General features: G+C 48.5%; 1 protein-coding gene across 16 annotated transcripts in view; it reads left to right on the forward strand.

Annotated features, from left to right (window-relative positions):
• The window catches only part of CACNA1B (calcium voltage-gated channel subunit alpha1 B), a 313,183-nt gene that overhangs the window by 122,980 nt on the left and 164,465 nt on the right, over positions 1-25,738 (forward strand). The window lies entirely within an intron of this gene.

Consider the following 25,738-nt stretch of genomic DNA (forward strand, 5'->3'; position numbering starts at 1 on the left):
AGGCATTACTGATGCCCTCAGCTCATTTCTCTGGCTGGAGGGTTGATGCTGTGCTCAGTTTTCTTCATCACAGACTCCAGAGCCAAGCTGGCCCCTTTCAGTCCTTCCTGAGCGGGTTTTTGTAGCAACAGGAAAGGATTATTCTCAGCCACGGTGAATTGCCAGGTACCATTCTGCTGTGTTTGGAGGCAATAAATGTGATTTATTCCCTTCTCCCTTCCTTGCTCAGTTCCTTCATTTATTCCCAGTCTCTGACCACTTAAAGCCATCTCTAGAAAATTTCTCCCCTCACCCTAAAGCTTCACCACACTACCAGTTTCTCCCCTTCTCATTCAGCATTTCTGCTCCTTCCTCCTGGTGCCAAGGGTTGTAAGAAAAGCCCATTAGCATCCTGGCTGGAATTGATTAATCAATATGTGGCGTATGAGATCATCTTCTCCCAACCTGCCTCTCGTACCACATGCAAAACCCCGAGCTTCCTATGGGGGTATTGATTTTGGGGGTTGCTTTGATGCTGTTGTAGTTTCATTCTGGATACCCATTAATTTACCCATTAATTGGGAACAGGTGCCTGGAGCAGCTGCAGGGTTGGATTTGCTGTGCCTGAGACCCCAGCTTAGGGTTTGCTGCTTGGATCTGGCAGATCTGAGGGGCTCTGGATGTTCTCACTGAGGGGAGGCTGAGTGGTTTGTGCTGTGCCATGGGACACTCAGCAGAAGTAAGTGATGCCAGGAGCCATCCCTGCCACCTGTCCCTTGTCCCCAAGAGCTGTCAGCCCCTCCCTGTGCTGCTCTGCTTGCTGAGGACCTGGCTGTGCTACTGCAGCTTGGAAACAGAGAAGCTGTGGGTGGAGAAGATCCACTCTGTGCAGCCCTCAGCCTTTTCACAGCTTCACTCATGTGCTGCATTCTGGCCGCTTGTTTTTTGGTTTGGTGTCTTCTGTGCCTACTCCAAATTCATCAAATTGAGAAAAGGAGGCAAAAGCCCAGATTATGCTGCAGCAGTGACTGGAACTCCTCCATGGGGTGTTTGTGGGTGCAGTCAGGCTGTGCACAGGTAACAGCAGAGAAGTCATAGAATTATGGAATAGTCTGGGTTGGAAGGGATAATCCAATTCCAACACCTGCCATGGCAGGGACACCTCCCACTGTCCCAGGCTGCTCCCAGCCCTGTCCAGCCTGGCCTTGGGCACTGCCAGGGATCCAGGGACAGCCACAGCTGCTCTGGGCACCCTGTGCCAGGGCCTCACTACCCTCCCAGGGAACAATTCCTTCCCAATATCCCATCTAACTCTGCTCTCTCTCAGTTTGAAATCATTGCCCCTTGTTCTGTCACTCCACCTATATAAAAAATCCCTCTCCCTCCTTTTCAGAAGTTCCTTCAGGCCCTGGAAGGGCTCTGAGCTCTCCCTGGAGCTTCTCCTCTCCAGGTGAGCACCCCCAGCTCTTCCAGCCCTGGAGCAGCTCCGTGGCCTTCTCTGGACTCTCTCCAGCAGCTCCAGGTCCTCCTGATGTTGAGGACCCCAGAGCTGGACACAGAACCCCAAGCAGGGTCCCACAAGGGTGGACTAGAGAGGGGAATCACCTCCCTCATCCTGGCCACTCCTCTGTAGATGGAATCCATCCACCCAGCTCCAGGCAGTTCAGAAACTGCCCAGGGATGCTGCTTGGACCAGCCTGATCCCTACTAGACCCAGACTAGGAAGAATCTGAAAGATGTTTCCCCTTGAATCCAAAACTGGTAGAGTAAGTGAACACATGCTGAGACTTAGACAAAGTGGGGGTGTCAGAGGTTATTCCTTGTTCAGGAGCTCTGATTCACCAACCAAGTTCTCCACTGGGGAGGAAAATGGCTTTTTGGTAGGAAAATTTTATCAGGAGAAATTTCCCTGTCAGCCCCAGGCTCTGGTCTCCTCAAGGAGAGCAGCATTCCCCTGATGCAGGATACTCATCAGAGCTGAGCTGTGGACCTACTTTTAATCTTTTCCTTAATTAAGATTTGCAAAAGGCTGTGGGACCATGGGAGGCAAGATATGTAAACCATGATTAAGCATTAGTAAGAAAAAGGCTGGAGCTTCTTCTCCTGCTAACCCGTGAAAGCAGGGAACAGTTCTGGTGCCCCCAGCATAATGAGGATATGGAACTGTGGGAGCAAGTCCAGAGGAGAACACAAAGTTTGGAACAGAGCAGCTCCCCTATGGACACAGAAGAAGACACAGAAGAGCTTGTGTGGAGAGCTCAGAGCTCTTCCAGGTCCTAAAGGGGCTCCAGGAGAGCTGGAGAGGGACTGGGGACAAGGGATGGAGGGACAGAGGACACAGGGAATGGCTTCAGTCTGACACAGAGCAGGGTTAGATGGGATATTGGGCGGGAATTGTTCCCTGGGAGGGTGTAAGGCCCTGGCACAGGGTGCCCAGAGCAGCTGTGGCTGCCCCTGGATCCCTGGCAGTGCCCAAGGCCAAGTTGGATGGGGCTTGGAGCAGCCTGGGACAGTGGGAGGTGTCCCTGCACAGGGTAGGGGTTGGACGGGGATGATCTTTAAGGTCTTTTCAACCCAAATCTGTGATTCTATAAAAGCTGCTAATCCTCAGACTGAGCTGAGCCCTTCCTTCACCCCTTCTCGTGAGTGCCACCAGCACAGGCTGGCCCAGGCTGGGGTAGATTCGTCCCCCTGCTTGTACAAAGCCCTCTCTTGCTGCTGCTGGAGCAGCCAGCCCTGCTGGGACCGAAATCCCCGTGCTGCCAGGCAGTCTGGGACTAAGACCCATTAGGGGAAGCTGAGGTTACAACTTCTGCCTTAATGGCCCATTCATTTCCTGCTGCAAAACGTCTGGATTGATTGTCCTGCATCAACAGGGCTCTGCTCTCACTCCCCTCCTCCTGCTGCTCTGTGGCTGGGGGTGCTCAAGGCAGCCAGGGTTGTACTGGGATGTCAGGGAGCAGTCACTGGGTGGGATGTGCTTCACCAGTTCAGCATTAATTGAAATTTGAGAGGGTTTGCTCTGTCCTTGTCAGAGTCCAGGACATCCCTCTGGCCGCCCTGGCTGGCTCCAGACCCTGGCAGGGGGCTCGGAGACCTTGGCAAGAAGTCAAAAACACCTGTAGCTTCCATTTTAGCCTGTGGAAAAAACTGCCAACTTTGTGTGAGGAATTACAAGCCACAAGGGTTTGAGTAGTGTGATATTTGAATTAACATAGGGTGGCAAATTAGAATTCTGGGGTTTTTTAGAATATAACTCAGGGGGCCAAGGTGGAGGAATTTGGGCATGTCCTAGCCTTCTTTCCTTTCTTCTTGTCCTCCATGTCTAGGTGTGATGGTGACATTTTCTATTAGTCCAAGGTAGAGATTCAGAGTCTAACATAGGCCATAGGTACTGGTAAAGAAATTATAAACATACACATGTAGTTTTGAGTATATAATGTGGGAGCTGCCCAGGGCTCAGGGCAGATGGCCATGGTGGACTTGCTAGCCAGATCTCAGCAGGTCAGAGAAAGAATGTTATAGATAAGGGAAAATAAACAACCCTGAAAACGCAATCAGACACATTCCAGGCTCCTTCTTTGGCTGCCTGGGCTGGGAAAAGGAATTTCACACTGGTGGGGTCTCACCAACTGACCCTGACATCTCCTGAAAGCAGATGGGTGGCTGAGACAGTTGGTCTGTGATGGCATCAGGCAAACTGAGGAGTTTGGTGCCAAGGGTGTTCAGGGGAGAGGGTTTGGGGTTTGATGGCTTGGCTCAGGTCTGACAAAGTGAGGGGTTTCTTGTGAAGGATTATTCAGTCATTTCCAAAGGATTGAGGTGACTTTAGAGGCAGTCCTGATCCAGCTTTCCTACAGATTAGGAAAGTCACAGCATCAAAGGCTTCAGCACAGCCTTTGCAGTTGGAAACCTACCTTGTAAATATTCACTCCTTGTCCTGTGATAAATTGAGGAATTAGGAGAGCAGGAAGAAAGCAAGTTCACAAATCTCAGCCCATTTTTACCATGCTGATCCACTATTTATACTTCCAGAGACTTTTCCTTTTAATTGGGGCCCATGAAAGCTTTCTAGCAAGGCTTTATCTGGGAGCTGATTTATGCTTGAAGCAAAGAGGCTGAATCATCAGTAGGGTGAAATTCTTCAATAATAAGCTGGGGAAAAGAACTTCCTGCCTCAGCAGCACAAAAGCATTGGAACAATGACTCCAACCAAGCTCCTCTGAGAGCTGCAGGCTTGTCTCAGCTGTGGCTTGTTTGTGCTCAAAAGTGTCCAAGCAGCAACAGGTGATTTAGGAAAGTTGGTGCTGGGGAAGAACATTTTTTTTTACAGCAAATGCAGCACCTCCTGCTAATTCCAAGCTTCCGCATCATCTGGGAATGTATTAAAATAGAGCAACCCAAATGTTTCCTCAGGGTGGGAGCCCAGTGCTGTGACCAGGTTTTCAGTCCAACCCAGTGCAGACAGGTCAGAGACGCCTCAAGCATGGGCAGAGCATTTTCTGGACCAGGAAATTGGGGAAGAATCTGCTACAGCAGCAGCTTGCTTGGGGGGCAATGCTGCTCAGGGGGCTACGTGCCCTAGACCTGCCTTAGTGCAGCTGGGCCCAGCCCAGTGCCCGGCTGGGCTGGTGGCCGGAGCTGTGTCTCTCTGCAGTGTGGATTCAGCATCAACTGGGTGGGTGCAGATGTTCTGTATCTGGTGTGGTGGTGCCAGGGCAGTCTCTGCTCTGGACTCTCTGGTTCAGGGTGGCCTTTGGAGCTTGTGGTGCTCACCTGGAGCATCCCACTGGACTTGGGGTGACATGGGACACCAGAGGTTGCTGCTGAGGCTGGCTGTCTTGGTTTGGAGAGCTAGGTGGCTGCTAAGGAAGGCAGGAGCCTCCCTTGAAATGGAAAATGTAAACTCCTCCCTCTGAATTATTATAATTTTGAAATTAAGGGACTCTCAGGCAAAGATATGGGAATAGGAATAACAGTGATTTACTAGGAAAATTAAAAATACAAATGCAATAGGACAAACAAAGAAAATAAACCACTCCCAGAGTCAGAGCAGGCCCTGTGGGTCAGGGAGGTGGCAGCAGCCCCATCCCAGGGTGGCTCAGCCCTCCTGCAGTGCCAGCTGTGCTTCTGCTGGAGCAGGATCCTGCACAAGGGGGGAGTTTTCCTCTGGAGCTCCAGGGCTGGGGGAGATGGGCCTGGGCTCCTCTGGGAATGCTGTGGGGAGAAAGGGATTGGCTGTGGGACAGATAAAGAAAACTGCCCAGTGAACAGAGGAGAACTGCCCCAGCTCTGACAGATGGGAATTGAATACACACCCCAGCCACATCTTTCAGCCTGAGACACTGTACCAGCAAGGACCCACTTAGCTGGTGCCTGAGGTGAGAGGTAACTGATGCTCAGATCAGCTCTTGGGCCCCTTATGTGAATTTATTCATTATCCCTATGAAGTGTCTGGATGTGCCAAGAATTGCTGCATTTGTTATCATGCTTTGAGCAGGGCTCTGGCAGTAACCAGGGGCTGCTGGAGCCGGGGGAAGTTGGTGCTGCTGAGGGAGAATATTTCCAGTGATGGACTCCAAGGGCAGAGTCTGGGTGAAGAAATCACTGTGCTGGGGTGGGAGGAAACAATGCCACCACTCAGCAAGAGAATCTGTGGTGCCCTGGGATCCGAGTCCTCCTGAGCCCTGTTTTCTCTCCGGATCTAGTTTTCAAATTAAGATCTTGTGGATCATTTTAGATACTCTTGTTTACATGCTTGGTGTTTGTGAATGACAGTGATTCATCTATTGCTAATATGGGCTCTGTGGAGGTGGAAAACCTTTTAAAGAGGCAATAGTACAACTCTGGTTTCCTTTGCTGAGCAGTAATTCCCAGTTTTGCCCATGCAAGAACCTTATTATCCATCATCAAACCCTCTGCTGGTTGCCATGGGAAGATCCCTTTTTATTGCAAAGTGAGAAAAGCCTGAAAACTTCTGGGCCTAAAATTAATTCCTCAATCAAAATAAATCTTTTGCTAGGCTGAGTCTAAGCATTCCTTACAGAGAGGAATGCTTAGACTGCCTCTAAGCTGCTGTGGAGCTGGCAGTGATGAGTTTGGAGCTCAGAGCTTTCTGTGGGATCCCCAGTGGATTGGGAAGGGGTTGGGGCTCCTTGCTGTCCTTCAGAGCCAGCACACTTTGCTGTGCTCTGTTCCCTCTGTGAGGTGCAGTTCTGCCTTTGATGTGCACCAGGAGCTTCCAAAGAATTGAGAATTGTGTTTGCTGTCCCAGAAAATCGTGGCACAAACATGCTCCGTCAGGAGCTGTCAGCAACCTCGGTGCTGACTTTCAGTGAGCTGGGCTTTCACCTTTCATCTTTCCTCTCCAGGAGTTCAAAGCTCCACAGTGGAATTTGCTTTGCAAAGCAGGGGCTCCTTGCAGGAGAGGAGAAATGTCAAAGTGCACCCTGGCTCTCTTTTGATCTTAATGGCAAGAGATTTTCATGTTTCTTCCATTTCCTACTGACAAATATTAGTGTCCAGTGGGTCTTCCAAGACTGTGGACTGGGCCTAACTTAATATGCTTGTGAGTAGGGATGAACAGTTCAAACAAGATATAAATCTACCTTAAATTGGATCCCAACTGGAACTTTACCCTCCCTGAATTAAAATAGCTTATGATTCACTTGATATTTTTCATTCCTTTTTGTGTCTTTGAATTTCTTGATTCCTAAGACGATACAGAAATTAAAGGCTGGGATGGAATTGTTGCTCCATTTCCAGCCTGTCACTATAGGACACGTGAAAGCACGACGTGAGCTGTTGTTACTGTACAGGTGAAAAAGAAGTTTATTTTTTGACTCTAGCATTTATACTTTTCTAAAGGTGACAGTGGATTGGAGGGTAAACATGTCACCTCTGTAACAACATTGGACAAACCATTAGTACATCAAATTTCTCTGCCTCTATGGAGGAATGTAAAGCAATAGGTTGTTTACAGAAAGTTGTGTGAGAAAGTTCTCCACAAGAATGTAAACTCAGAAGGCTTTAGAAAATCTTAAGAATCAGGGCAACACCAGCCCAACCCAGAGATGATTTTGTTGGTGGGGTGTGTTGGGGCTTGTAGGGGTAGAAGAGAGTGTTGGCACAGTTTGGAGAGCTCATGTGTGTCTTTTTGGGGTGTTTCATAGAATCATGGAATGGTTGGGTTGGAAGGGACCTTAAAACTCATCTCATTCCCCTTCCACCATGGCATGGACACCTTCCACTGTCTCAGGCTCCTCCCAGCCCTGTCCAGCCTGGCCTTGGGCACTGCCAGGGATCCAGGGGCAGCCACAGCTGCTCTGGGCACCTGTGCCAGGGAAAGGTTTATTTATGAAGATTGAACTCATGACTCGTGGTGTCCATCACTCCCAGGTGTGAGCTGGGGGATCCAAGGTGATGTTCCCCAGGAGGAGTTTGGATGTGACCAGCACTGGCTACCTGGACCATGAGGTGATTTCCTGAGCAAACCCCCCAGGAGGTGGTGTGAGGGTGCGCTTTGAACGTGCTACAGAAAACAGAAGGGAAATAAATAACACAGAGCAGATCCCCTCATCTCAGACTTGGATGAAGGTTCCTTTTTGCTCCCTGGCTGCTCGTGAGATTCCTCAGGGCTCAAGAACCTCCACGCTTTAAGCACCTCTGAAACCTGCCAGTTAAGGCTTACAGGTGATCTAAGTGTCTTTTTGCTGGCCCTTTGCTCAGATTTTGGCTTCCTGGAGGGGGTTGCACTTGGTTTTTCTTGTGGGGACTGTCACAGCTGATTTGGTGGCACAGTGACACCTCCAGCAGAGCTGATGGGACTCTGCAGGTGGCACTGGGATTGCACTGTGCCACTGGGATTGCTCTGTGCCACTGGTGGCACTGGGATTGCTCTGGGTCATTGGTGGCACTGGGATTGCTCTGGGTCACTAGGATTGCTCTGGGTCACTGGTGGCACTGGAATTGCTCTCCTCTCCTCGTACAACTGATGAGCAGTTGGTCTGCTCACTGTTAGAAGTGACCTGAAGCCAATCCTCTAAATCACGGATCCACAGTTGCTAAATGTTGAGAGGAGAGAGAAGAAATGTTGTGTTTGCAGTGGTGTCTGTGTGTCCTGGGGCTGGCAGCAGTGGTGTGAGGAGGTTTAGGGTGGGTTCAGTCTCCTGTGAGCACTCTCTGTGCTTGATCAACTCTCCTTGTGAATAAATATTGAGAAACAAAGCTGTTTAACCAGCAGAAGTGTGAGCAGGCAGCAAAAGGAGAAGCTGCTGAAGGGTTTTCCTTACATTAACAGGGAAAATAAGCACAAGGAGAGGCTTTGTTTTGCAACTCTGAATCCCACAGCACATTTCTGACATGGTTCCTTTGTTGTTGCTGTGGCCAAGGACCAAACTTTGCTGCAGGTGAATGTGGGGTGGCAGGATCCAGGGCTGGAAGTGACCGGCCCTGGGAACGCAGAGCAGGGGCTGTGCCAGGCTTGGCACTGAGAGCAACTGAGAGCAAGGTGCTCTGCTTCCCCTGGGCCACAGCCCAGGATTCAGCTGGGGCTTTGAAGAGGTGCAGATCAGGGAATCACAGCTGAAAGGATGACCAGGAGATCGAGTCCAGGACACCCCAACAATCCCACCCTGGGCACCCCTGGGAGTGTTTTCCAAATGCTCTGGCAGCCTCAGGCTGTGCCCATTCCCTGGGGAGCCTGGGCAGTGCCCAGCACCCTCTGGGGGAATCCTAAAACAGAGCACATGTGGGAAGGGAGGAGCCAGCAGATGAAAAATGAATGCTGAAACATGCAATGCCCACAGGTGTGTGAAGAAATGTCACCATGGCTTTGTCTGCAGCAGAGCCTGTTCTCATCTCTCAGCTTTTTAGAGCACGCAGCATCTGCCTCACAGCTGGGCCACAGATTCAGTGCAAAATCCCCTCCAGCCCTGACCTAGGGAGAGGTTACCCATGGGACTTGGTGCTCACCAGTGCTGAACTTCTCCTGTCACTGTGCATTTGCTCCTGGCGATGCCCAGGGATCTGCTGGGGACAAAGCCAGCAGGACACGTGTCACATGCTGGTGTCATGCAGCCGTGATGGAGATGGGAGCTGAGCTCCTGAGCTGTGCCACGGTGTAATTGTGCTCTCTCCTTCTCCCTGCAGCTTCATAAAGAAGACCAAAAATCTCCTAATGCTGTTAGGGCTCAATTGCACTCGCTATCGAGTTAGGGTGATTTGAATTTGCTAATAAGAACCAGCCACCTTCAGCGAGCACATAAATGATAATTCCCAGCCTGGAGCTGTGGGGTTAATGTTGATTTTGTTGGTTTTGTGGCTCAGTATCACCACTCATCTGCAGGAAAGTAGGGCAGTGGTGGCAGAGTTTGGAGCAGGCAGCCAAGAGCCTGGCAGCAGCTCCGAGTGCAGGGCTGGTTTGGAGGGACAGGCTGGTGGGGAGGGAGGGAAAACCTCTCCTGTGCATGGGGCTTTTGTAGAAGGGGCCCTGGAAGGCAGGGACACAGGGGTGACCAAATCCTTGCAAAAAAAGCCCAAACCAGCTCAGCCCAACTATTGACTTGAGCACAAAACCACAACGGGAGTTCTGGAGGTGTGGAGCCCATCCCAACACGTGGCCTGTGTGTCCCCCAAAACCCCCTGGCACCTCTGCTGTTGACACACAGACCTTTTGTCAGTTGAGATGTGCATTTAATCCATGTTTCCTGCTGGATTTAAGCTTCCTCCCTTCCATTATGTTGTTACAACCTGTGGTTTTTTTGAGTATCAGACAGATTTATTATTATATAGAAAATTCAGCCTTTTAGGTCAACCTTCAATCACTTAGCTGATCGCTGGTGTGTGACAGACATCTCAGCATCTCAAATTTCAGAAATTCTTATGTAAAGACTCACCTATCACCCATGTGTGTAAAAATATCCAAATTTCTTCATGCCTTAAACCCCTCCCTGGAGCTCTGTGTCCAGACTGCCCTGAGCAGCAGATGGAGTGGATTTCTCAACTCCCTTTTCCCCAGGGAGAAGCCTCACTCCAGGCTTTGGAGTAACGAACTTGCTACTAATGACACCTGGTTGGGTGTAGCAGTCCAGGAGTGTAATAAATTGGTGTGAGCATCCATGGATTTGTAGGAAAAATCCCTCGTGGAGCTCTGAACAAGCAGCACAAGCTTCTGTGAGGAAAAAGCACGTGATGAAAGGAGGAATCTGCACAGCTGATGGATCCTGTGTGAGCTGGCAGTACAATAATCCTTCACCAGTCCCAGTTCTGCCCTCCTGATATCCATTATTGCTGCTCTCCTCCTGGATTCTGGAGGGCTGCAGAATTCCTGTTTGAATTCCCAGCTCTTTAAAGGGATGCAGGCTTTGCCTGCCTCCTCCTCTAAAAGGTTTGCAGAAACCCAAAGATGCTGGAATAGTGTCCTGGCTTGTAAGATAAGCATGTATTCTATTGCCATATGTTGGAGGTGGGGCAGTTTCCTTATCTCTTCCAAGAACAATGTCTCCCTCCGGGGAGAATCTTCTGTTAATGGGCCATGGAATGACTCCCTGCATGTCTGGTAAAGTTACATCATCCAATGGTGAGATGCTCCGCCCAGAGGGAGGAGCCAAGCAGCCCTACCTGCATAAAATCAGCACTTTCGGAAACACTAGGCAGTCCCTTTGCTGGATTCCCAGAGAAGCAGCTCTCTTCTCTGCTGAATTCCCAGAGGAGCAGCTTCTTCTCTGCTGGATCCCCAGAGGAAGACCAGGCCCAACTACTCCATCACCAGACCTTCAGAGAAAACTCCACCCTTCTACAGATCCCCGCTCCAGCAGCATTTCATCTGCCACTCCAGGAGGAACAGCCACCATTTAACTGGACTATTACCAACACCCTGACTCCTCAGGGTGTCAGGTTTCTGACTCCATCACTAGCTTTGTTTATACTAATTACATTTTTTTATTATTATTATTTTTTTAAATTTGGTTTTTCTCCTAGTAAAGAACTGTTATTCCCATTCCCATATCTTTGTCTGAGAGCCTATTTTAAAACTGTGGAAATTCGGAGTGAGGGAGTTTACCTTTTCCATTTCACAGGAGGCTTTTGCCTTGCTTCACAGACTCCTGTCTTTTCAAACCAAGACAAACAGGAAATGTGTGGAGCAAGCCTAAGGCTAAAATGGCTTTGGAATATTTAAATGCCAAGAGTGCTGCACATTTGTGCCCATGCCTGGGTCTCCATCCATCTGGGAACACAGCCTGGCTGACCCCGTGCCCACGTGGGCATTCCCTCCAAGCCTCAGAGGATTGAGACATTTCAACCCTGCTCCAGCAAATTACCCTGCTCACAACAGCCCTTGAGCAAATGTGTGAGGCTGAGCAGGAGCTGAAGCACCTTCCTGAATCTTCTGGGGTTTATTTCATGTCTCAGGGAAGGATTTTTTTCCAAATAACTGTGGGGTGGCCACCTCCAGGTTTAATAGGAGACATTTCAAATATGCAGCAGGAAAGTGACATATATCAGACAAACTTCAAGAGTCTCTTCAAGGCAGCAATTGCTCTCTGAAAAGCAGTGAAACCTCTCCAAACAGCAGTGTAACCATGGGGGCTTGCCAAGAAAAAAAACTCCAGCTGAAGAAATCTACTTGCAGCTCAACAGCTTGAAAGCAGCGAGGGTACAAACAGCTCTGAGCGTGCCTGACAATTGCTTTCCTGCCCAGGATGAAAAAGGCAGCTGGGTGCTTTCAGATCGTGCCAGTGCTCTGCCATCCCTGCTGCATCAGGGGCTGCAGTGGCACAGAGTGACAGAACGGGTCTGAGAAAGCCACAAGTGGAGGGTTCACTTGATTTTGTAGTTGTTTTGGTTAGAAAAGCCAGGTGTCTGCTAAGGAAGGCAGGAGCCTGCCTTGAAATGGAAAATGTAAATCCCTCCCTCTGAATTGTTATCATTTTGAAATTAAGGGGCTCTCAGGTAAAGATATGGGAATAGGAATAACAGTTTTTACTGGGAAAATTAAACATACAAATGCAATAGTACAAAAAAGGGAAAACAAACACAGCCAGAGTGAAAAGAAACCACTGCCAGAGTCAGAGCAGGCCCTGTCCCCTGTGTGTCAGGGAGGTGGCAGCAGTCCCATCCCAGGGTGGCTCAGCCCTCCTGCAGTGCCAGCTGTGCTTCTGCTGGAGCAGGATCCTGCACAAGGGGGGAGTTTTCCTCTGGAGCTCCAGGGCTGGGGGAGATGGGCCTGGGCTCCTCTGGGAATGCAGTGGGGAAGAAAGCTGCTCCTCTGGGAATGCAGTGGGAAGAAAGCTGCTCCTCTGGGAATGCAGTGGGAAGAAAGCTGCTCCTCTGGGAATGCAGTGGGGAAGAAAGCTGCTCCTCTGGGAATGCAGTGGGAAGAAAGCTGCTCCTCTGGGAATGCAGGGGGCAAAGGCTGCTGTGCTGTTCTCAGGTCAGATTGTATCCAGGTAGGAATGCTTGGCTCCTCCCCTGTGAAAATACAAGAATAAACGTGTTGCTGTAATATAAAAATGGGTTTAAAATTTCCTATTAAAGGCTCTGTTGTGCCAGGGACTTTAACTTCTGGAGGAGAAATAACAAGTTGCCTGAGAGGTGGTGGCTGCCCCATCTCTGGCAGTGTCCTAGTACAGGTTGGACAGGGCTTGGAACAACCTGGGATGGTGGAAGGTGTCCCTGCCCGTGGCAGGGGGAGGGATGAGATGGGATTTAAGATCCCTTTCAACCCAAAATATTCTATGATTCTAAAATCCAGCCCTTGCAGGGGAGGAAAATCACCCAGGAGCTGTGGGAAGCAGTTCATCACAAAAAAAATCCTGGGTGCCCCTGTCCCTTCTGGGGTTGGTTTGTTTAACTGGTCTGTGGCAAAACCTTTGCTGGCCATCCCTGCTTCCAGGTTGTTTTCTCCTCCTGGAATCCAGAGGGGAGCAGCTTTGAGCTGGGCTCATCAGTTTTTACAGGCTTAATGAATATACACTGTAGTAAATATTTTCACACTTCAATTTGGAATTTCACAGGCAGTTTTCATTCAAATTTGTAACAGCTTGGCAAAGCTTTTGGTTAGGGAAAACCTTTTTTTCTTTCCTAGAGCAGAGTCCTTTTTATTTAAAATGTCTTCACCAAACTTTGTGAAATGTCTTTAGATGAAGCCGAGAGGATCATGCCCAGCTGATTTTTTGTTCTGTTTTGTTTGAAGCAGGAAAATAGGAGGGATAAAAGACCTTTGGAATCTTGTTCTGAGTAGGAATTGAATTGACAAAGGGCTCTTGGGCCTGGGGGCTTTGCTGTGCTCTCAGTTCTGTGGGACTGAGCTCTCAGCTCCAGCTCCTGAGCTGTAGATTTACTTACAAGGATATTTTTTTCTCATAATTAAGGAAAAGCTGAACTGCTGGAGGTGTCTCATTAGAAGATAAGGACGAGAAGGTGGCCTAACCTAAATAAATCCATACTCTGCTCATTCCCAGTCCTCTGCTGGAGAATGCAGGTGTGTAACAGCCCTTGGTTATGGTTTTATACCATGGAATCAAGGCTTTTATTCATTCAACCAATTTTCTGCTGCTGGAAACTTCTTGGAAATCTTTGCTGGTGATGTTTAGAGGGAAAACAAAGAATCTGGATCTGCATTAGGATGATGAGGAAGCCTGTGCATTAGCCTTAGGGCTGTTGTTTTTTGCAATGATTTTGGGCCTTGCCCCACAATTTCCTCTCCTCAAAGCCAGCAAATGTTGGAGTTTTGGATCGCTGTGATGCTCTGGGAATTGCTCTGTGTCACTGCTGACCGTGGGGCTGCAGGGCCCAGGGACTGCTGAGTGGCAGGAAAAGTTTATTCTGCACCTACTCACTAGACCAGCAAAACTCTGGGTGGGTCTGAATGCATCCTAATCTGAAAATCTCCTGTGTCCCTGGGCAGCGAGAGCGAGCAGGGCCCTAAATCTGTGTCTGTGTTTATACATTTATACCCAGGGATATGACTTTATGAGCACATTTGGGGACAGCTTTGGCTCTTCAGACACCTGAAGCCTTTGCAGAGTAAGAAAACATGTCCAGAGAGCACTGAATTTGCTCCAGGGGCAGCTGTCAGAATCTGTGGTATTGATGATTCTGAGATTGTAGAAAGTCTCTGTCTTTCTGCCCCGTTGCCAAAGAAGAAGCCATAATTCGTCTGTGCTGGTTTCAAGGTTGTTTATTCTGTTTATCTCTAACATGTTCTGCTGCCCTGCCGCAGCTCTGTCCTGCAGGGCAGCGTGTGGGGCTCTGCCCTCAGTGGGATGGTACAAACATTAAATACCAGAAACTACCTGTGCTGGATTTACAATAACGTGCCAATATCTGTCACCTACGTTGGACAGTGTGTCCCCAGCCTAAACCAACAGAAAAATGCCAACACCACAGTGAAACATGGAGGGCATGAAGAAGGAGAAAAAGGACAAGACACACCCAATTTCCTCCATCTTGTCCCCTTTGGACCCCTTATCCAGAATCGTAAAATTTTACTTTTGCACCCGTGCCACACTTAATTATTCCTTATATCAAACACTCAGAGTTGGTAATTCACCCTGTAAGATTGAAAACTCTTTTCCATGGACAGAGATCACAGCCAGTGTCTCTGGGGGCTCTGTCCAGGGGGTTTCCTGACCCCCTGCCAGGGTCTCAGACCTTCCAGGGCAGCCAGAGGGAAGCTCTGGATTCCCACAGGCAGCCTGAATCATGCAGGAGTTCTGTCCATGATTGATTTGTGCTGGATAAGAATTCCAAGCTCAGCAGCAGAATTTGTTTTTTGACGTGCTCCCTCCAACTGCACCACCCAAGCCCAAGAGCTCCTGTGCTCTCCTTGTGCCCCTTGCCAGGAAATGCAAGTCCTGTGTGCTCAGAGAAACGTGAGCATGGGTGACTGAGGCACTGTGGGAACCCCGGCTTGGTTTAGGGGTTCCGTGTGGTGGTAAAGTTTCTCTTTTAATTTGTGCTTTTAAAGAAAACTTAGTAGCTTGTTGTTTAATTTGAAGGCAGTTTATTGTAAGCTATCTAAAAGATTGGTTTTTTGGCTATTGCGGTTTGCTTAGTAGCTTAGGCAGAGGCACACACACTCTTGACACCCTCTCTGTCTGTTGTTTTCTTTTTTTCTCTTTTTGCTTAGGGCTGTTGTTATTTTTTATACAATATATTACGTGATACATGTTTATAGTTTTTCTCTAATACTACTTATATTAAATGGTGTTTTTTTTATTTTAAAGTAATCTATAAGTGCTAATATCATCAAAAACATGGAGGTAAGGAAGAAGAAAGAGGAGAAACAGGACTGGCTTATATTCTTTTATTTTAAAACTTTTGACCCTTATGTATAAAGTAAAAACCCCACTGTATAGGTGTTAAAACCCCTTTGTATAATATTAAAAAAAAAATTTCCCTCTACTTTGTAACTACTTCTACTGTAATATCTAAACTTTTGTGACTTTTTGTTCCACTTTCAAAGTTCGTAAATCATTCCATGGCTCAAACCCAAAATCACAGCTGTTTCCAGCTGCCTGCCAGGGTCTCAAATGCTTCTGACCTGGGCCTGGAACCTCCAAAAATGTCTGAGGGACATTTTGAGTTCCAACACGGCACTGCTGGTGGGAATCAGAGTATTTGGAGTTTTTCTGGATGAACTGGCTGCCCCTGCAGCATCTCAGCTTGAGTCCCATTTTGTTGAACTGCTGGAATTACGTGGTCTCATGAGTTCTGGGGATTTTAGATTTGTGGTAAAATGTGTAAAATGCATCCTCAGAGAATCACTGAATGGTTTGGGTTGGAAGGGATCTTAAAGATCATCTGGTTCCAGCCTCCCTGCTGGGGACAGGGACAGCTTCCACCAGACCAGGCTGCTCCAAGCCTCATCCAACCTGGCCTTAAATCCTCCTTATCTTCCAGATAAGCGCCCTGTAGGGCACAGAGAGAGGCTGGGCAGGTGTTTGATGGGGCAAAACTTCCTCTGGAGAACAGAGGCTGCCCTTCCTCACCCTGAACGTGCTCACCTGACCCCACCAGGAACAGTCTGCGCCGAGTTTCCATCCATAATTCAAACCCACAGCTGTTTAAAAATAAAAAAAAAGGCAGGAGAGGCGTTGAAATCAAAATAAAAACATTAAAAAGAGGTAGAGCCCCTTGGCCAGCCTGTTATTTTTGACAGTGGCAGAGCTTTCCCAGTGCCAGGCAGGCTCATGAATAAGGCAGCTGAGTGAGTTCATGCTAGCTGGGGAAAGAATGAATTTTTTATCAAGAAACCCTGTTAGCATATTTATGCATTGATATATTGGTGCCATAAGCCTTTGGATCAAGGCATAAAACAGCAGTAGTTTGGCTTTTTCAGCCTCCCCAGCTCTGCAGAAGGGGAGAAACAAAGGGGAGGATTTGCTTCTATTTAAATTTGGCTGAATTAACATTAATATTGCTTGCAACAACTACAGTTAAAACTTGTTCCTACATCTACTGCTATTGTGCAAAATTAAAATGCTGCCAGCTTTGAGGATTTTACCCAGAGTCTTCTCATGTTTGTGTTGCTTTTATGCATTTGGATGCTTTCAGAGGAAAGCCCAGCACTGGACTGGTGTATTTGGGGAATTATATCTCCCTTCACTCTTCTTTGGCACTTTCTGAGTCCTGACAGAGGGAATAAAAGGTGGAAAATGAGGATTCTAAAGGGGGAGGTGATCTAGGTGTGTGTGAAGGTGAAAAGGAGGAGTGGAGTAGCTCAAAGACCTCAAAGAGAGAGGATTTTCTGAGGAGCATGGATTTGAGTGTAAATGTGCAGGGCTTTGGGGTCTTTTCCCAGGAGCTCAGGCTTTGTCTGGGCTTTGGGGTGAGGGGAGGCCAGAGGCCACTGGGGACTCTCTGAGGGCTTTTCCTGCTTTTCCTACAACTGCTGAGCCTATCCCAAAGGGCTCCAGGAACACTTCTTCTGCCATGGGATCCTTCCTGGTGTCCAACCCCCCATAAAGGCACAGTTATGCTGTACTCTCGCAGGAGATCACATCACAGAAACCCAGAATTGGGTTGGAAAGGACCTTTGGACTCGATTATCTCAACCTGTGACCTAACACCACCTTGTCAATGAAACCATGGTCCTGAGTGTCACATCCAGTGTTTTTTAAACACCTCCAGGGACAGTGACTCCATTCCAGTGCTCAATCATTCTTTCAGTGAAGAGATTTTCCCTCATTCCCAGCCTAAACTTCCCCTGGTGCAGTTTAAGGACATTTCTCCAGTCTCAGATTGTTGTCTGGACCTTGCATGAAGTTTAGAGGCTCCTGAAATCCTGTCCATCCCCTTCCAGCCATGGAAACCTCCAGCTGAGGGATTTTCCTCACAGAAGACATAAGCAGGTTAAAATCCTAAGCAGTGGTGTTTGAACTTGGCTCCCAATCTCCTGCAGCTTGCTGGGGGCTCTTCCACTTTAATTCCCTCCCTCTCTGAACAGTGGCACCTGCTCTGACCCACCTGACCCCAGGTGGGGGGAAGCTCTGAACCCCAACCCAACCCCATCTTACTGTACCCAGAACTCCATTTGGACCAGCTACTAATTTCATTAAACCCCGTCTGGGTTTGAAAAGCCAGGTGTCTGCCAAGGAAGGCAGGAGCCTCCCTTGAAATTGAAAATGTAAACCTCCTCCCTCTGAATCATTGTAATTTTGAAATTAAGAGGCTCTCAGGCAAAGATGTGGGAATAGAAATAACAGTTCTTCAGTAGGAAAATTAAAAATACAAATAATGTAGTACAAAACCCCACTGCCAGAGTCAGAGCAGGCCCTGTCCCCTGTGGGTCAGGGAGGTGGCAGCAGTCCCATCCCAGGGTGGCTCAGCCATCCTGCAGTGCCAGCTGTGCTTCTGCTGGAGCAGGATCCTGCACAAGGGGGGAGTTTTCCTCTGGAGCTGCAGGGCTGGGGGAGATGGGCCTGGGCTCCTCTGGGAATGCAGTGGGAAGAAAGCTGCTCCTCTGGGAATGCAGTGGGAAGAAAGCTGCTCCTCTGGGAATGCAGGGGGCAAAGGCTGCTGTGCTGTTCCCAGGTCAGATTGTATCCAGGTAGGAATGCTCGGCTCCTCCCCTGGGCAGAGCCTCTCCCCATGGATGCTGGAATTTTCTCCGCCGTGCAGGGACACTCAGTGGCCATGAACAGCAGAGATCTCCTGGAGGGAGGATTGGCTGTGGGAGAGATAAAGAAAACTGCCCATGAACAAAGGAGAACTGCCCCAGCTCTGACTGATAGAATAGAACACACACCCAGCTACACCTGAGACAAGACCATTCCAGTTTTATCCTTCCCACAGAGCAGCCCAGGCTCTGCCATGTCCCTCCCGTGGGTGGCACAGCTCCAGGTGTCCATGGGGGTGGTCCTGTGCCAGCTGAATTTGGCTCTGGAGGCCCTGCAGAGTCAAGCACCAGATGCTCCCAAAAATGGGCTGGAACATCTGAGAGTCAGAATCCAGAGATCTGGGCTGGATTTGAGCCAAGATGGCTTTTAAGCCGGGGTGGGGAAAGGTTTTCTGCAGATGCTGGTGCTCTCTGTGGAGCAGCAGTGGGCCCAGTGTTGCTGCTGTGTTGAGGATAGGTGAATAAAACAACACACAGGCTCCAAGGCCTCAGAAGGCAAGATGCAATTTTATTAAAAACCACACACTTTTTATAGCCAGCTATGATACAGGTGGACCTGATTGGTCCTTGATCAATATCCCTCACACCACTGGCTAATTAGGCACAACACCCTTTTGCAAACATCTTAGGAGAAACAACACCAGCTGAAAAGATTAATATTTGTTTTAATTCCTTCTCTGAAATTTCAGAAAACTTCACAGATCAATGCCTGGGAAAGTTTATCTGGTTTTATCTCTGACCAGTTCTCAGCATCCACAGGTCAGCACTTGAGGATTGGGATTTCTCTCTCTGCTCTGCTGGGGAATGTGGGAGCAGCTCACCTTTCACCTGGCTCTGACCCAATTTCACCTCCTGGGAGGCTGGGGTTGCAGCAGAGACCTCCTCAGTGCAGGGCTTGGTGGTGTTTCTGGGTCAGAAAGGCTCCAGAAAGTTTAAAAGATTAAGATTTTTTTTCTCCTTCTGTTTTCATCGTAAGGCAGGTTCCAGGTGCTCTTGTACATACTTGTAATATTTCTCATTTTATTCTTAGTAATTTCTGTGTTCAATTAAATGTAAGAATAGGAGCAGATAGAAATAAATCACCCATAAGTAGCTTTGCTAATTATCAGAAATGGTGAGGAAGAGAGTTGGGAAAAATCAGACACAGGGTAAAGAGAGTTCATCTCTCCAAGACAGCTGAGAGTTCTCAATGCAAAAGCACTTAACTAAGGGAATATTACTCTTTAATTGCCCTGAATAATTCAGGCTGTGCCATTGATTAGATTCAATGAGTAAATTTAGGTGTGCTGTATTTTGTATTTTGATTAGAAACATGGTAAAAGCAAATGGTCTGTGGTGTTTGGCTGTATCTGTCCACTTGAATCCCGTTATTGACCCCCAATCAGGAAACATTTATGTGGCAGCCCCTTAATTGTTTGTCTTTGACATTAAAGGTTATTTTGTGTGATGTTCCTTCTCCCACAGCAGCTCCAGCACCCTTTGATGGAGTCAGCAGTGGGAGCTGGGATGATCTGGTGAGCCCTGAGGCTCCCTGGGGATGGGGAGCAAGGAGCCAAGAGCAGGCAGAGAGCCTGGGGAGCCAGGGAGGGGATGGGGATGGGCTGGGACAGGGATGCTGGAGCAGGCCAGGCCTTTTTGGCATTTCCTGATGATGGGATGGGGCTGGAGCAGAGCTGCTGCTGGTCCAGCAGGAACAAGGATGAGAATCCCAGATTGCTTTGGGCTGGAAGAGACCTTAAAGATCACCTCCACTGTGGACAGGCACATCTTCCACTGTCCCAGATTGCTCCAAGCCCCATCCTAGCTGGCCTTGGGCACTTCCAGGGATGAGGAAATGTCCCTTGGAGCGGCCCTGGGAAGGTGGGTGATGGCCAGAGCTGCAGGAAAGGAGATGAGAGGTGATAAAAGGGAATTTCTGGGCTCTGCAGCACAGCGCAAGCAGCAGTTGGCTGCTTTCAAGTCGATTGTTTCAAAAGGGATCTTGGAATGAATTAATAACCAGACACAGCTGCCACCTTGTTAACACGGGGAAGCAGGGCCTGAGCAGCTCTGTGTTCCTGAGCCACAAAGTGAGGATTAACCCTGGCCCTGCTCTGCTCTTCGACACGGCACAAAAGGCTGGTGCTGTGCTGGAGAATGCCCCTTCTGCAGCTCAGGGCATTAATCCCCTGCAGGGGGATGAAAGGACAGCAGCCTTTGGCTTCTGGCTCTGTTACAGCTGCCAAAATTCCCTCACAGATGCCTGCACCTCGAGGGGTGGCTGTGCTGTCACTGCCTGGGGACACCAGCGCTGTGCACAGAGGGAGGAGAGAGCCCCTGGGTGCTCAGAGCCAATACAGGGATCCCTTGGGATTTGAGCTTTTCTATTTTCCACAGATTTGTAACCCTGCAGTTCTTTAGTGTATAACTCCAAACTCCACACACAGTGTGAGCTGCTGCTTTCCCAGTTTGGGCAGACACAGCAATTCCTCTCCAGGCCTGGCAATCAAGGACCCCTCACTGCCTCAGGCCCCCAGAGATGGAAACAAAAGTGAGTTGTGGGGAGCAAATTTGGGGTCAATGACTTCATTACCTGAAGCTGGAATTGGTAGATGAATATGCAATATGCAAATGGACCAAACTTATAAAAGTGTGAAACCCATGACCCATTGTCCATTTTGGGTGTAGCCCCTGGGGGGATGTTTCTGTCCTAAATGTACCTGAAGGCCTTCAATAAATATCCCTGCTTTTTATTCCCTTAATTTTGCCTGGCTTCTGTTTTTAGATATCCCAAAAAGGCATCGGTAGGGAGAGAACAGAGAAAGGCTGTCCTGTGACAGCCAGCTGTGGGCAGGGACAGCAGCTCCAGGGTGGCTGATGGAGCAGAGGCACCTGGAACAGGCTGGAGGGATGCTTTTGGAGATTTAGGAATTGGGTATTTGGGTATTTTACATGCTGGGTGCATCCTGCTACAAGTGCCATGTCAGGGGTGGGAGCAGCTGGGGGCTGAGCAGAGATCAGAGATTGTGGGAGAGCACTCCATGGGCTGGAGAGTTTGTGTGGGCTTTAGATGTTTGAGATGGAGATCTTGTGCCCCTCAGCTGCCTCAGTTTCCCTCTGTGCAGCTGTGGGATCCTTGTGCTGTCACATTTAGGGGATGTGGATCTGTGTGGGCACTGCTCAGGGGGTGCTTGTCAAGAGCCCCATGGGTGTTTTTAACAGAAGACTCAGGAGCAGCGTGAGAGCCCCCTGTGAGCCCCTCCCGAATTTCTGGCTGGAATTCTGGCACACTGTGTTGAGTATTTCATTTCTCTTGCCCTCCTGTTACATCTCTGTGGGCACGAGTGGCACTGACAGACGGCCAGACGTTACAGCAGTGAAATGTTGTAGCTGAAACATAAAAATTGATTTGATCTCTTGGCTCCTCCTGCTTAATGAGTGAGCCTGGAGCTCAGTGGCTCTGTGGATGAAAGGCTCAGGGCAGACAGAGCTGCCTGTGAGACTCTGGGGGCTTTCCCTGGGGGAAGGAGTTTGGTTTTCCTGGCACCAAAGAGGTTTTGAGCCATTAAACCTCTCCCTGTGGCAGAGCCAGGGCTGTACCCTGTGCTGAGGTTCCAGCTCACTTGTGTGAGAAATGAGACTCACTTCCAAAACATTTAAAAGGTTTATTAAAACTCTATCCCAAAAATAAAACAGAAGACTGAATAGAGAAAATGTTATGGCACAGGAGCAGAGGATTTTTCCCATCATGTGCTCACCCACACAGTGGAGATTTCACCTTTTAACCCTTCAGCCCTCCCAAAGTTCTGTCCATGGACTCCTCCTTTGCTGCCCAGTGCTGGGATCACTTCTGACATCTTTTTTGGAGGTCAGCTGCTGCCATGGCAACGAGCCAACCCTCCCAAATGTCCCAAACCCAGGGCACCCCTAATAACAACACAAGGGGGGTAAAACATAGCTATAAATCTATAAAACTCCTCACATATCCGTGATATTTGCATTTAATTGTGATAAAACATAACTGTAAATCTATAAAACCTCTCCTAACATATATCTATTATATTTACCTTTTAATTGTGATAAAACATAACTATGAATCTATAAAACTTCTCCTAGCATACACATGATATTTGCCTTTTAATTGTGATAAAACATAACTATAGATCTATAAAAGCTCTCCTAACATATATCCATGATATTTGCATTTTAATTGTGAGAGTCAACCATGGCATGTCTCACCTATCACACTTGGGAGCACTGGAAAAGGTGCTGCACATCCAAGAAGACTCTGCTTTCTCAGGAGCACTTTGTCACCACTTTTGCCTGGTGTTTGTCACCATATCCAAAGTGGAGTTTGTCCTGGATCCTCGTGAGCGAGGCAAAGCAAACAGAGCCAGGCCCTGCCCTGCCCTGAGCAGGAGGTAATCCAGCAAATGCTCAGGGAAGGGTGCTTAATTGGTTGTATTTCAACACATTTCATTTTTAAGGGCTTTGATCGTGGCATGGAATTGTGGATCTGTCGCCAAGTTTGGAGAAATAGATGATAAACGATCATTTGGCAGCTGAGAACCCGCTGCACTCCCTTTGCATGTTTATGTGGTTTTCCCTTCTCCCATCTGTTCCTTCCTCCAGCTCCCCCCATGGGCTCTGCAGCCCCCCTTGGCTGGCTGACAGCATTCCCAGCCTCCCAGCACCATGGAATATCCTGAGCTGGAAGGGACCCATCGAGCCCTCCCTGGATGGGATCTGCTTGCTGCAACCAGAGATGTTTGATTGACAAGATGAAAACTGAAGAACAGCCCCTGAATATAAAACCCTAAATATAAAATTGCCCCAGACACTTCCCCACTCCTCCTTTTTCTCTGTTTCCAGACAAATGATGCTGCAGGCAACACCTGGAATTGGCTTTACTTCACCCCTTTCATCATCACTAACTCCTTTTCCCCTGATGTTGGGAAGGTTACTTTATCCATCCCATCATTACTGGCTCCTTTTCTCCTGATGTTGGGGATGAGTTTCCCTCACTGAGGATGAGTTTCCCTGTTGCCTCCAAGCCCATCTGCAGAGATGCAGGGCAGAACAGGGCAAGGAGAGAGCTGAAAGCAAAGAGAGAGAAGAACAGAAAACCAAACTAGGGAATGAAGAATTGGGGTGGGATGTCCAAAGGCCTTCAAAGCCCTAACTGGGCAGCTCAGAGCTTTCCCTGCATTCTGCTCTGGGCTGTTTCTCCTCAGATCCATTTGTCCCTCATGTGCTGGTTCTGCCTTGAGCAGGGGGTTTGTGGTGAGTGCCCATTCCTCTCCTCTGAGTCACTGATAGCTGACACAGACATTCACAGACATTCACTGACACAGACATTCCTGACTGCTGTTTGCTATTTGAGGAGATGCTGCTCTCGTGTTTGATCCTGGAGGAAGGATTTGTGCAGACATGCACCCTGTTAACAAACCCCAGGGCTATTTACTCATGTCAGTGCTATAAATGTTATATAGAAGTGTTATAAATGTTATAAATGTTATCACCTGTGAGAAATACTCTGACAGTTTGGGGTTTGCTGTTCATTGGGTGACTTCTCATACAGAGACTTTTGAGGTGGCACCAAGTACATGCACAGCTGAGGTAAAGCACATTTAAAGTGCTTCCTTTTCTGAGTTCTGCAGGCAAAATTATTCTTGGAAATATGACTAGGAACACTGGCCAAAAGTATCACAGATAATAAGTTAAAGTTAGAACAAACACAGCTTTTGCCAGGTGGTGTTTGAGTGCAGCTTTCTGTGGGCTCTGCCTTTGGGCAGGGAGCTGAGCTCAGGGTTCCTCGTTTTCTTTACTCTCCGCAGGAGGACAAGGAGAATGCAAGAATTTACTTGTATCGGTGCTATAAATGTTATCACCTGTCAGAAATGCTGTGATGTAGGTTTTGCCTGTTCATCGGGTGACTTCCTACACAGAGACTTTTCAGGTGGCACCAAGTACATGCATGGCTGAGGTAAAGCACATTTAAAGCATTTCCTTCTGTGAATCCTGCAAGCAAAATTACTCTTGGGAATGTGACTAGGAGCAATGACCAAAAAGCATCACAGATACTAAGTTAAAGCACCGATATCAGTATTAAGGCAGTTTTTGCCAGGTGGTATTTGAGCTCTGTAGGCTCTGCCTTTGGGCAGGGAGGTGAGCTCGAGGTTCCTGTTTTTCTTTACCCTCTGCAGGAGGAAGGAGAAGGATGAGAAGAATGTGTTTAGGTCTTTATTTTCCTTTTTGCTCCCCTTCTCCCTTTCCTTCCACACAACATCAGATCCTCAGATTGCTGCATTCTTCCTGCACAAGAGATGAATTTGCATTTTCCTCAGCACTGGTGTTCTGTCAATGGCCATGTGGCATTTTCCTGTTCAGCACTTCCCCAGAGAGCTCCCTCGTCGCTGATGAATGCAGAAACTTTGTCATAAACTGCACCACCCTTCCCTCCCGTTCATTTCCCACTGCTGCCTGCTTGGGGTGGGTTTGGCTGGCAGGAGCCCGAGGTGCTGAGTGAGCAGATGTGGAATTCCATCACTCCAGAGATTCCCGACTTTCTTGCAGACTCCTTGTCTGGGTGTGAGCAGATTCTGGGCTGAACTGCAGCCTGGCCTTAGGGAAGGCTGTGGCTCCCTGCTGGAGCAGCTCTATGTCTAGGTTTGGAAAGACAGGAGTCTGCTAAGGAAGGCAGGAGCATCCCCTGAAATGGAAAAAAAAAAATGTAGACCCCCTCCCACCAAATTGTTATAAATTTGAAATTATGGGGGGCTTTCAGGCAAAAATATGGGAGCAGGAATAACAGTTCTTTATTAGGGAAGGAAATAAAAAGATAAACTAAACAATGCAGTGAACCAAAACAACACTGACAGAGTCAGAATACAACCTGACACCCTGTTGGTCAGGGTGTTGGCAGCAGTCCAATTGGAATTGTGGCTGCAGTCCTCCTGGAGTGTCAGGTGTGGTTCTGGTGGAGCAGTGGTCCTGTAGAAAAGGGTGCAGTCTTCCTCTGAAGAGGCAGTGGAAGAGGCAGCTGTTCCTCTGGGAAATCCAGTGCAGAAAAAGCTGTGCTGGTGTTACAGAAACTCCAGATTATATCCAGGTAGAAATGCTTGGCTCCTCCCTCTGGGCTGTACAATGGGATGCAGTAATTTTATCAGTCATGCAGTGATATTCAATAGCCCATTAACAGCTGATGTCTCCCCCGTGGGGAGGATTGTTTTGCGGAAGAGATAAGGAAAACTGCCTGATTTAGAGAAGATAACTCCACACCTCTAACAGAACAATTGAATACATCTTGCCTTGCAGTCTAGGACACTGTTCAGATGGAAATGTGGTGCTGGGAGTTAGAAACGAGGTGGGGAGGGAGGAGGCTGCTGCAGAGAGCCTGCGCAGGGTTAGGCCACCTCAAAATGTGTTTTGGTGCTGCAGCAGGGTCAGCCTGGAGCTGTGGAATTGTTTAGGTTGGAAAAAGCCTTTAAAGTCATCATTCTCCCAGCACTGACCTATGTCCCCCTCATGGCTTTTAAATCCCTTTGGGGATGGGACTCCACCACTGCCCTGGGCAGCTGTGCCAGGGTTGGGCAGCATTTCCATGAAGGAATTTTCCCTAATGTCCAATCTAAACCTGCCCTGGCCCAGCCTGAG

Source organism: Taeniopygia guttata, chromosome 17, assembly GCF_048771995.1.
Source record: "Taeniopygia guttata chromosome 17, bTaeGut7.mat, whole genome shotgun sequence".
In the NCBI taxonomy this organism is placed as follows: Eukaryota; Metazoa; Chordata; class Aves; order Passeriformes; family Estrildidae; genus Taeniopygia; species Taeniopygia guttata.